This window comes from Apium graveolens, chromosome 10 (assembly GCF_009905375.1).
Source record: "Apium graveolens cultivar Ventura chromosome 10, ASM990537v1, whole genome shotgun sequence".
Taxonomy (NCBI): Eukaryota; Viridiplantae; Streptophyta; class Magnoliopsida; order Apiales; family Apiaceae; genus Apium; species Apium graveolens.
In genome coordinates, this window is record NC_133656.1 from 83,427,883 (window position 1) to 83,439,368 (window position 11,486).

The 11,486-nt window shown below is 35.4% G+C and overlaps 1 long non-coding RNA gene and 1 other non-coding gene across 3 annotated transcripts; both read left to right on the forward strand.

The window, feature by feature from the left end:
* The first annotated feature begins 597 nt into the window (after positions 1-597).
* Positions 598-704, forward strand: LOC141694913 (small nucleolar RNA R71). Its single transcript, XR_012564192.1, has one exon. It is a non-coding gene; the product is annotated as a small nucleolar RNA R71 (small nucleolar RNA).
* Positions 705-7,167: 6,463 nt separating this feature from the next.
* Positions 7,168-10,247, forward strand: LOC141692503 (uncharacterized). 2 transcript variants are annotated; one of them, XR_012562837.1, is made up of 6 exons: positions 7,168-7,299; positions 7,456-7,550; positions 8,365-8,505; positions 8,754-8,809; positions 8,906-8,976; positions 9,748-10,247. It is a non-coding gene; the product is annotated as an uncharacterized LOC141692503 (long non-coding RNA). The 2 variants fall into 2 exon arrangements; XR_012562836.1 differs by having other exon boundaries at positions 8,365-8,809.
* The last annotated feature ends 1,239 nt before the right edge of the window (positions 10,248-11,486 follow it).

Here is an 11,486-nt window from a genome sequence, read left to right on the forward strand (position 1 = left end):
CACATAAACTTCAACTCCTTCAATTCATATTTTTCATTAGCTTACTGCAGTTGGAGTTGCTGCCTTGGTGTATATTGCGGTTGCTGAAAACCAGTGGTTGTATTGCTTCGCTAAATACTATTGATAAGGCTATTGAACCGCATTCTGAGTGTTTCTCCAACTGAAGTTAGGATGATTGCGGTTGTTAGCATGATAGGTGGCTGGTACAGGTTGCTGCGACCTCTGAAAGTTGCTCAAGAACTGAGCTGATTCACTAGAAATAGCACACTGATCAGCCTGATGGGCACCATCACAAAGCTCCCAGACACTAGTGATTTGATTAACTCCATAATTAGCCAAAGTATCCAGCTTCATCGTCAAAGCCTTAAGTTGGGCAGCTATAGCAGTAGCTGCATCCAACTCCAGAATTCCTGCTACCTTGCCCTGAGTTAGTCTCTGAGAAGGATTTTGATATTCATTCGCAGCCATCAATTCAATCAAGTCATAAGCTTCATTGTAGCTCTTATCCCATAAGGCTCCTCTTGATGCTGCATCAAGCATGGGTCTAGAAGTAGCACCCAATTCATTATAAAATAGGTAATGATCATCCTGTCAGGCATTTTATAGTGATGACACTTTTTAAGCATCTCCTTGTAGCGATCCCAAGCCTCACACAAAAATTCTCCAGATTGCTGAGCAAATTAAGTAAGTGCGTTTCTGATTGCCGCAGTCTTTTCCATAGGAAAGAATTTAGTTAAGAACTTTTGAGCAAGATCCTCCCATTTAGTGATAGACCTCGGTGGTAGAGAATGTAACCAACACTTAACTTTATCCCACAGAGAGAATGCGAAAAGCCTCAATTTAATAGCATCTTCAGAAACTCCGTTAAACTTGAAAGTGTCACAGATCTCGATGAAATATCTAATGTGCATGTTGGGGTCTTCTTTCGGAAAACCCCCAAACTGAACTGAGTTCTGAATCATCTGAATCGTGCTCGACTTGATCTCAAAGGTATTAGCCGAGATGGCTGGTTGAACAATGCTAGACTGAATATCATCAATCTTTGGTTGAGGTAGTCCATCAAAGCCTTTGGATTCGCATTTGGTTTTCCCATTGCAACAAGTGCTTCTTTTTCTTTCTCAACTAAGATTTCTTTCTTCAACTTTCTCTCTAACTATTACAACTTCTTCCTCAGCTTGATCCAGAGTTATCTTACGAGTCTGAGAATGCGTATGCATACACGCTCACTAGACTACCTGAAATACGACAAGGAAACAAATAAGTAACAATGTCCGAGTCAATGAACTTTAACGACCACTGATGACAAGCACATAACTTAAAAATTAACACCGTGTCCCCGGCAGCGGCGCCAAAAACTTGTTAGTCTCTAAACACGCGCTAAAATTCACGCAAGTATACGCGTTCACAAGTAATATAGAATAAATTCTAGTTCATTCCCTCAGGGCAGGTTTAGGTTAACTTTAATCAATATATCTATGCAACAATTGTATGGTTATTATCCAATGCTAAGACGATTAACAAATTGAGGTTGTTTATCTCTACGATTAACTAACAGATTAAACTAAAGAACATTAACTAAGAGAGAGTAAAGAGAGTAGAATACTATATAACACAAACATGGGATTCTAACTTCATTAAATACTTCATTCAATAGCCTTTTCGTTCTTAACCTTAACATGTAGTGGTGATGACACTAATTAGATAACACGAAACTGATAAACACCAACTTTCGTTGTATGAATACCATACTACCAGACATCCACAAAAGAGATAGAAGGTGAATATACACCAATTATATTGAGACCCTATATGTCTATAGAATTTGACAACATAATGGGTTAATGCACAAGTTATCTATCATGATTACATAGGGAAAGTAAGATGGTTAAAATTACCTACGAATCATGCATATCAAATACATGAACCTATGCTAGCATGGCAAGTTCTAAACTCTTAAATTCACTTTCACTTCATTAAGAATTAACACGCTATTTTTATAAGTTCGTGATGCTCATAAGATGAATAAGCACAACCAATATTAGGTTATCATACAATCACCACACACTAAGACATCAAAACAAATTAGCTAAAGAAATCCATAGATAAATCCGCTAGAATCCCACGATAACGATTAGCCCATAATTGGAGTCATCATCAACATGGGTTCCGATGAAAGCATGGTATAATAAACGTAGTCTTTATACTGAATAAATAATAAACCAAGTACGAAACAAGGGTATAGGTTCACGAATAAGAAAACTAGCATCCAAAGTTACAACTTAAAACAAAGAATCACAAGTATAAACTAGATCTTCTTTTCCTTGGTTGAATTCTGTGCTTCGGTCTTCTTACGCCTTCTCTTTAAGCTCTAGTACGTCTTGTTATGAAAAACGAGCATAAGTTATGTTTATAGAGCAGCCCATGCGGAGTAGAAGTCCAACATATCAAAATTCCAGAAGAAACATGATTCAATTCTCCCGATCTAGTGCGGCCGCGTGCTTGACCAGCACGGGCGTGCTGATATTCAGCTATTTGGGCGCGGCCGCACGCTTGACCAGCATGGGCGCGCCGTCTTTCTGGAAAAACTTTTGACTTCTTCTATTCTTGCTGATTTGAGTTGGTCTTTTCGCGAGATTTTATTCTAGACATCCTCCTAACACCATATTAGCATCAAAATAATGATAATTCACCTGCAATCCTGATAAATGCCTGAAATACAAAAACACTACAAAAACACCTTAAAAAAACTAACAAATTGAGTACAAATCATCAATTCAAAGCTTTACGGAGCGTTATAAAGTGTCATAAATACCACTTAACAACCCATTCAAACTCAAACACTTCCAATGAATGCCAACAATGTTAGAGCTGTTATCCCCAATGATGGAACCAATTACTTAGCATTTGTGGATATAAATCAAGCACCTGATTCTTTCAAGTGCTTTGTTAAATTTTTGTTTGAATCCTATCTTGCTAGAACTTTAACTGTTAATCATGTGCTATATTTAGATGTGTTCAACGAGTTTTGGAATTCAACTATTGTGAACATAATTGTCCATGAGAATCAAGCAGTCTCAATGGTGGTTAACTACACAATTCAAGGTATTGTTTTGGAGTTTGGTGCTGATAATGTTAACCAGGGCTTGGGAATTACCCACAGATAGCATTATGGAGGCTCCAATAACACAGGAGTTGGCTGAGTTTATGGATTTCATAAACTATAGTGAGAAGGTTTACATGGCCATGCTGAACATGAAGAATCTAAGGAGAGCATGGTCCATCATCTTTGACTCAATCATTAGAAATTTTACATGCAAGAAGACTGGATATGACAACATCTCCAGTATGGTGTAGAAGTTGGTGCATTCCATAGCATACAACAGGCACCTCAATGTTGGTATGTTGATCCTGGGGAGAACTCCGCACAAGGCTGACCATGCATTTGGTAAGTAAAGGTAAAGAAATCTTCTTCCCTAGATTTATAATATCAAATTTAAATCATAAAGTAGCTGAAATTCATATGCTTAAAGGAAATGAATATATGGAAATCAAATAGGCAATTGTAAATAGGTGTCCAAAATTTTATTTGGTTCACTGACTACAAAGAATCAAGTAAATGTAGCTCTAAATATCACTAACTTCATGTTGGAGAGATTTAGAATCTACCCTTACCCTATGCATGACATGAGATCAAGTGCTATAACTAGTACAACTATAGCCTCTGCATTGGTAGAACTACACAAACAGGATATCACATAGGGGCCTTCCACAGCTAAGACATTCCTTCAACACCATTAGAAGCTAGGAAATCAACTACTTCATCCTCTCACCAGGGTGGAGTCTATAAAAAGAAGAGAAAGAAAACACCAATGGTAATTATTACTGAGAGTGGTGAGGACCAAACACAAACAGAGTCAAACCTGGTAAAAAAGCCAAAGAAGTTAAGGAAGATTTAATTCACCACTCAAATAACCACATCTATATCTTCTCAAGAAGATGCAGTTGTAACAAAGGGGCATCAACAGACTCTAGGGCCACCTTCTCAATAAGGTATCACTATTGAACAAAGCATTATCCCTAATGCATCATGTATAAAGTCTGCACCACCTCTTGAGCACTCTCAAGAGGTTGAAAGAAGATATTTAGATGGCACACACAATGAGAGCACATCAATTAAAACTCCCTCATCTATTTAGGGGAGTTTCAAATCAATTCTGAAATCTCTATTTTATTTCACAAATTTCTTTTTCATATATTGAAAAGCTTGAATCAACTTCTCAAGCCTTGCCAATATCATGTGACACAGTTCAAAAAACTGTGGTCACACTCAGAAACAATAATTAGATGATGAGAGGGTACATGCCAAGGTAGACCTTGATAACACCATAAAAATATAGGGGTTTCATCAGTGTTTTGAAGACCCTGTGCAGGTTCCTATTGTACCTTCATGTGCACCACAATCTTCACAAACTGCTAGGTTTGAGGGTAGTACTCTTGAGGGGGACCTACTCAAATCCTCTCCAATTCAATTGGAGGTTTCTCAAGCAGGAACAACTCCCCTCACAATCATGGCTGAAATTGGTTTGTCAATTAAAGCTGGGAGTACAATTTCCAATGATCCAGTCATTGAGAAGGCAAGTCTAGCACATTCAGGTTCTCGTCCTTTGCAAGAGGAATAAGGGTATGCGGCCATGGTACATGATAACATTCTTGTCAAATCCCCTCTAATTTAAATGGAGGTTCACTCTACTAATGAACAACACACTATCACAACCACAACTCATGCTTTGAGTCAAACTATGACACGTCATAGGAACAGTCTCACCAACCCTTCCATCAACCTCAAACACTACAACTTCCATCCCATCAACCTCAAAAGATCGCAATAAACCTTCAACCTCATCACAACAACCTAATTTCATCTCTCAATGGTTGCAAAATGTTCAAGCTTAACCTACTACAATGGATGACCTTCTAGTTAATCAGCATGCAGGCCTGGCAAATATTAATCAACAGCTCCTCAGAACTTGTTAGCAATATGTTATAGGCTTATGTTTAAAATAAGTATTTGTAGCACATTCCTGTGTACTAAATGTCTTACTGAATTAGAAGTTGTAGGATATTCTAAGTCATGTTGAATACAAGAATGATATGTAAAATAGGTTGGCTAATTATATATATTAGATGCCTTATAATTTTGCATAAGTGAAATTAAGTCAACTTCTATGAAAATACTTTCAGCGGATATTTCTGCAAGGCTTAGATGGATGACCCAAGTCACATTCGACGGATGATCCAATAGAGTCTCGACGGATAATTCAATAAAGTTTCGACAGATGATCCAACAGAGTCTCGACGGATGATCCAACAGAGTCTCGACGGATGTCAAATTCAAATAGAAGTTGATAGTGACTTGACAGTCACATGGGTTGATTCTACACAAAAGGAATGTGGCAGCCTATAATCAGGATTATGAAGATCAAGAAGCATTTCCATTTCTATGCTAACTTGAAGAAATACAAAGATGTTGGATGGAGAAATGAAGAAGCATGTGATTAGACTTGGATAGTTCTATTTTATTATTTTGTATATTTCAAATGTAACTTGGTAATATATAAACCACGAGTAGCAAGTAGAAAAATATCGATCGAAAGAACTTAGAAAAAGAAAAGGCATAATCTATTAAGAATTTCTTAGTTCTCTCTTTATAAACTTACTTGTAAGCAGCTGTATGCATTATTGCATCACAAGGATCATCTACACTTATATATATCTCTGGTGGAAATAACAATTCACTAGAAAGTTTTAAACATCATTGTTTATTTACTTTTTGTTTGAATACTTGAATATTTTTTACCCGAACTTAGCATATTCATACACAGTTATATTATATTTGTAAAAATTTCTTAAATAAAAAAGAAACTAAGAATTACATTCAACCCCCCCCCCCTTCTGTAATTCTACTTGTTAGATTGTTTGGGAATAACACAACTAATATGTCTAATCAAGACTATCAAGCATTTTTACTTTCATACAAGAAGGATGTTGAAGAACAACAAGCTAAAATTGCAGATGAAGCAGATATGAATGTGGATGCATAGCTGTCTAAGGATTACACAGTGAGCATGAAGGAGGTCTTGGCTAAGTTTAGAGAAGAGTACATCACCATTTTGGGAAGCAATGCCAAGGTCCTCGCTCCTCAAGAAGTTTATGATGCTATCACTGAAGTGTACAAAGCTCAACGCCTTTCATCACATTTGAAGAGCAATTAAGAAAAAAATTGATGATCATCAACTTGCTCTGAAGAAATTGATAAATTAAAGGATTGATGAACTTATATGTCTACCTTCTCAGACATGAAGTGAAATTTCAACAAGTTTTTAGATAAGCTTCAAGCTCTCTCTCTCTTGCACAAGTTGACGAAAGTGTTCCAAAACTCAGGGAATCTTTCATAGCCTTGCATGAGGTGATTCAGAAGTACATAACTCAAAATATTGACTCCAAGTTCAAGCTGGATCAATTGTACAAGGCTAGGTATGAACCATCAGCTTTGGTAATGGAGGATATCAAGAATGCTATTCAGAATTCTTTTGGCACTTTATCTGCATCAAGTTCACAACCTATACCTTCCCCCTCAACCAACCTTCAAATCCAAAATCTACAAACACAAGTCTGAAATCTCCAAACATCAAATGACTCTCTATCTGTAATACAAGTGTTACAAGCTACATTACATTTGTTAATAAATTTTTGTCTTATTATAACATCTCTCAATTAGTGTTACAATTGCTATAGATTAGTGTTGCAGAGAAATGTCGGTATTGTACAACATGTAACACAAGTGGCTACTGTTACATTAGTTACTTTTTTAATTTTAAAAATATTAAAGTGAAAAAACTATCATACATTAGTATTAAAATTATATTATAGTTTATTTATGAATAAAAATTGTAATATATTATATAATAAAAATTTTAAAAATAGATTATACATAAATACCGAAGTTACTTGTTTGTTTTTTATTTAATAAATAATATTTTGATAATTAAAATTAAAAGGTAAAATTAAAAAAAAAATTAAAAATGATACACAATTTACTAGGTGAATTATTAGGCGGCATTTTTCCCGCCTAAATGAATGATTGGACTTAACAAAACTCACTCCTTAGACCTCACCTCTCTCTCCAACATTCTTTCTCGTTGACCCTCTTTTTTCTCTCTCTCTCAAACCTCACCTCTCTCGAACCTCACCAACCACTGCACCACGACAACCTCATCGCACTGTTTCTACAACCTCATAGTATGTTTAAGATCTCAATTAATTCATGGATGAGTCTGGTTTTTAAAATTAGGGCTTTGAATTTGAGTTCAAAACAGGGGTTTTATCAATTTTGAGTTTACTTAGGGCTTTTATTTACATGAACTTCAACTAATCGCTCTCTATTTATGTGTGCAGGGCTTCTTCAGATCTTTGAATTTATAATGGAGAGCGGCGAAGTTGAAAGAGTCACCCCATTCTAACATCAATTCGACAAACAAATTGCTTCTCAGGTACTCTCTCTCTCTCTATCCCTCCCTCACTCCCTCCCTCATTCTCCATCTTCCTCTACCTCTCCTCCTTTAATTCAATGTCAATATGGTACGTGTGTGTGTCTCTACATGTGTGTATCTTACTTATTAAATGTATCTACATGTGTATACACAATTACTGTAAATATTCAACACACCTTGTATATTCTATCATTAGTTTTTCATGTTCTTGTATTTTTTATGTAATGTTGGTGGTTGCGATTTGTGGTGATAATTACTTAGCTATCTACAATACTGTTGGTGAGGCTTAAATATTACAATTTAAAATTTTACCTTTTGTTGTTTGTAAGCTCTCAAATGTTGCAACAAATTGATAAGAGCGTAATATGAAATTATTAAAAAATTTTGAATTATTGTGAATCAGATTGTGTCTAGAATTATATTATCATTGGTATGGTTAATTGGGCTACTGTGCAGCAAAAACTGCTGAATTATAGGTTTATGAGGTAAATCTTATTATTTGTTATGATTTCGCAGTCCCTGTACCGGAAATTTACAACAAAGTGTTGCTTTCGTACAGCAAAGACTTTTAGATATGTTTGTTTACAGACCGAGGTCACTATTATTATGTATTCTACACTTCTTGCTGATTAATGGAAAAATATCAGTTCTACAAAATCTTGATAGGTTTCGTAGGTTTGTTTACATTTTTTGTTAGCAGACTGATTTATAAGAAGCAGTCCTTTTGATTGAGTTATGTTCTTCATGGAAAAGAAATATGCTTGAGTAATATTTATTATTATGATGATCCTAATTTTTCTGGTCCTTGGTTAAGTTTCTTCAATTTGGAGGCTGCTCCGTTTGCAGCTTAATACATGTTCTGAGGTGCCCAATATGCTAATGTAATACGCGATACTTGCAAGAGAGAAGAAGGTCACTTGCTCAAAGTAGGCACCACATGCACGAGGCTTAACTGGTGTGTGTGAACTTTTGTATTATATTTTTCCTGCTATCCGGTATGTTTAAACTCTAAAGACAAAGCGTAATCAATATATGGGTTTCAATGTCTTGATTCATGTACAAATACATCTTTTCAACTGTATACTACAGTGCGTATTATTTCTTTTGTTCAAAATTTAAGAAATTTTACATGTTTTTTATGTAATAATATTACTATTAGTTTATGCTCAAATAGTTTTGTTTTGTTTATGAAATTTTTGTTAGAGATTGTAGTTGCTTAATGGGCCTGTTTTACTCCCATGTGATCATTTTCTATGCAGGTACTTATATTTTTCTTGATTTTATTAAATCGTTCTATCTAGTTTTTTGTAATTTTTGTTTTGTCAACTGGGTTTTTTGTTTGAATGTGTGTGTAGTTCATGCATTTATGATCAGACAGGAAATGGTTCCAGATGTCCTTCTTGCAATAGGCAATATATTGCTAGAGGTACAAGGACTTAATTACTTGGTTACGGTTGTGCTTTGTGTTGTTATCTATAATCTGTGAATTTTAACTGCATTCTAGTTATGTGTCTATTGTATTTTTAGTATTAGAATTTGTAATATTTTTTTACAAATATGGTTGAATCTTGAATCTCATATGTTAGCCATTGCAGTGTATGGCCAAATACATATGTTTATAACAATATTGTGTTGAAGCGAAAACGTATTTGTGAGCAGTTAATATAGAGGCATCGTGCGTCTCAAACTATTGAACACATTCGTTATCTGTTACAATATTACAGAGCTGTTATATGTTTCAAACTTTTACTCTAGAAATGATGTACGTAACATACTAATGGATAAATGTTAGGACTTTTTGTTGCTAATGTAGGGCTTGGACGAGTTTTACTTTAAAACCAGACAAGCTAACAAATCTTCTCTCTTTGCTATTATTGCAAATGCGTAAAAGTATTTGAGATTAAGTTAAAATTCAATTATTTGTTGTTTATATTTTGTCTAAATGAAGAAGAGACACAATCTGCACGTCATATGGAAAGTGTGATATCAGTCTATAAATGCTTGTGTTTGATTCCCCTAGCTGACTTATTTCATCCACTTGCTTCTGGTAAGACATTGTATGATTATTGGAATATGTGTGTCGTTTAGATATTCTGTAGCTTTAACCACCTTTTTATGTTTACTCGTCTAAGATCTTGAAAAAATGTCAGGGTTGTGTACTTTTTTGGCTATAACATATCTTGAGCCTATTCTACAGGGGGAAATTCCATAAGCGGACAACCTCTGTGTTTTGTGAATGGTTGTGAAATGAATACAAGTATTGGACAGAAAGGAGATCCATGTGGTGTACAAGCGGATAGGTCAACACAGTCCAAGCCTCCTGATAAGCTGATAAATAAGAATCTAGTCGACATTGCAGTTCAGAAAATCGACATGGACCAAATGAAATCAAAGTCCTCAGTAATGCCTTGTTCTTTTAGCGATATCAATAAGGAGTCCAAAAGGCGAAAGAAATCAGATTATTCAGAAGCATGCAACCATAAGTGTGGCTTTGTCATTCTTCTAAAGTGACTCATGTTAGTACTGACTTCTGAACATGAACCAATATTTGTGTATTTGTGTGCGTGTGTAAAGAGTGTATTGATTAGTATGGTTTGAAGATGAGACTCTTATGTTTTATTAAGGTTTGGAAATTGAGACTGTTATGTATGGCAACTTTGATATTTTATTGCTAATGAGATTTTTCTTTACACAAAACATGTATTTCAATTTTTTTAAAATTACCTATTACATTTGCCTTTTCTAGTGAAATTTATGTTTATGTATACTGTTGCATTACAAATGCTAATGTTATTTACTTAAAAAAATGGTGTTACAAAAGATAAAATAGACTGTTACAATAGGCTATGTGGGCCCTATGTGCGAGGCCACTTCTGCAATCTTGATTAATGCATCACTCATTTTGTGTTACATTTGGGCATTACATTGTTACATTAGTTGCCTCTTGTAACATTTTTATCATTGTTACATGTAGATCAAAGAAGTCTTATATTAGGGTATCAATTATAATGCTCGTAAATGTAACTCCCTCTCGTGTTATAAAGACGTAATTGACATTTTTCGGGCCTATTGTAACAGTATTTAGGCATTACAATAGACGACTTATGGCATAGTGTGTAACAAATGGGCATCAACAGACTCTAGGGGCACCTTCTCAACAAGGTGTCACTATTGAACAAAGTATTCTCCCCAATGCATCATGTATATAGTATGCACCTCAAGAGGTTGAAAGAAGACATTTGGATGGTACATACAATGAGAGCATATCAATTGAAACTCCCTCATCCATTCATGAGGAGTTGCCAAAAATCAATTATGAAATCTCTAATCTTATTTCACAAATTTCTTCATCTAATAAAAGGCTTGAATCCACTTCTCAAGCCTTGCCAACATCATGTGACAGAGTTCAAGAAACTGTGGTCACCACTCAGAAACAATCATAAGATGGTGAAAGGATACATGATGAGGTAGACGTTGATGACACCACAAAAAACACAAGGGTTTCATCAGTTTTTACTGAACACCCTGTGCAGGTTCCTATTGCACCTTCATGTGCCCCACAGTCTTCACAGACTGCTAGATTTTAGGGTATTACTCTTGAGGGGGATCAACTCAAATCCTGTCCAATTCAATTGGAGGTTTCTCAAGCAGGAATAACTCCCCTCACAACCCTGGCTGAAATTGCTTTGTCAATTGAAGCTGGACGTACAATTATCAATGATCCAGTCATTGAGGTGGCAAATTTAGCAATTTAAATGCCAGTTCTTTGTAAGATGAACAAGGGTATGAGGCCATGGTACATGATAGTAATCTGGACAAATCCCCTCCAATACAAATGGTGGTTCACTCTACTAGTGAACAACATACTATCACAACCACAGCTCATATTCTGAGTCAAATTATGATACCTGTCACGGAAATAGTCTCACTAACCCT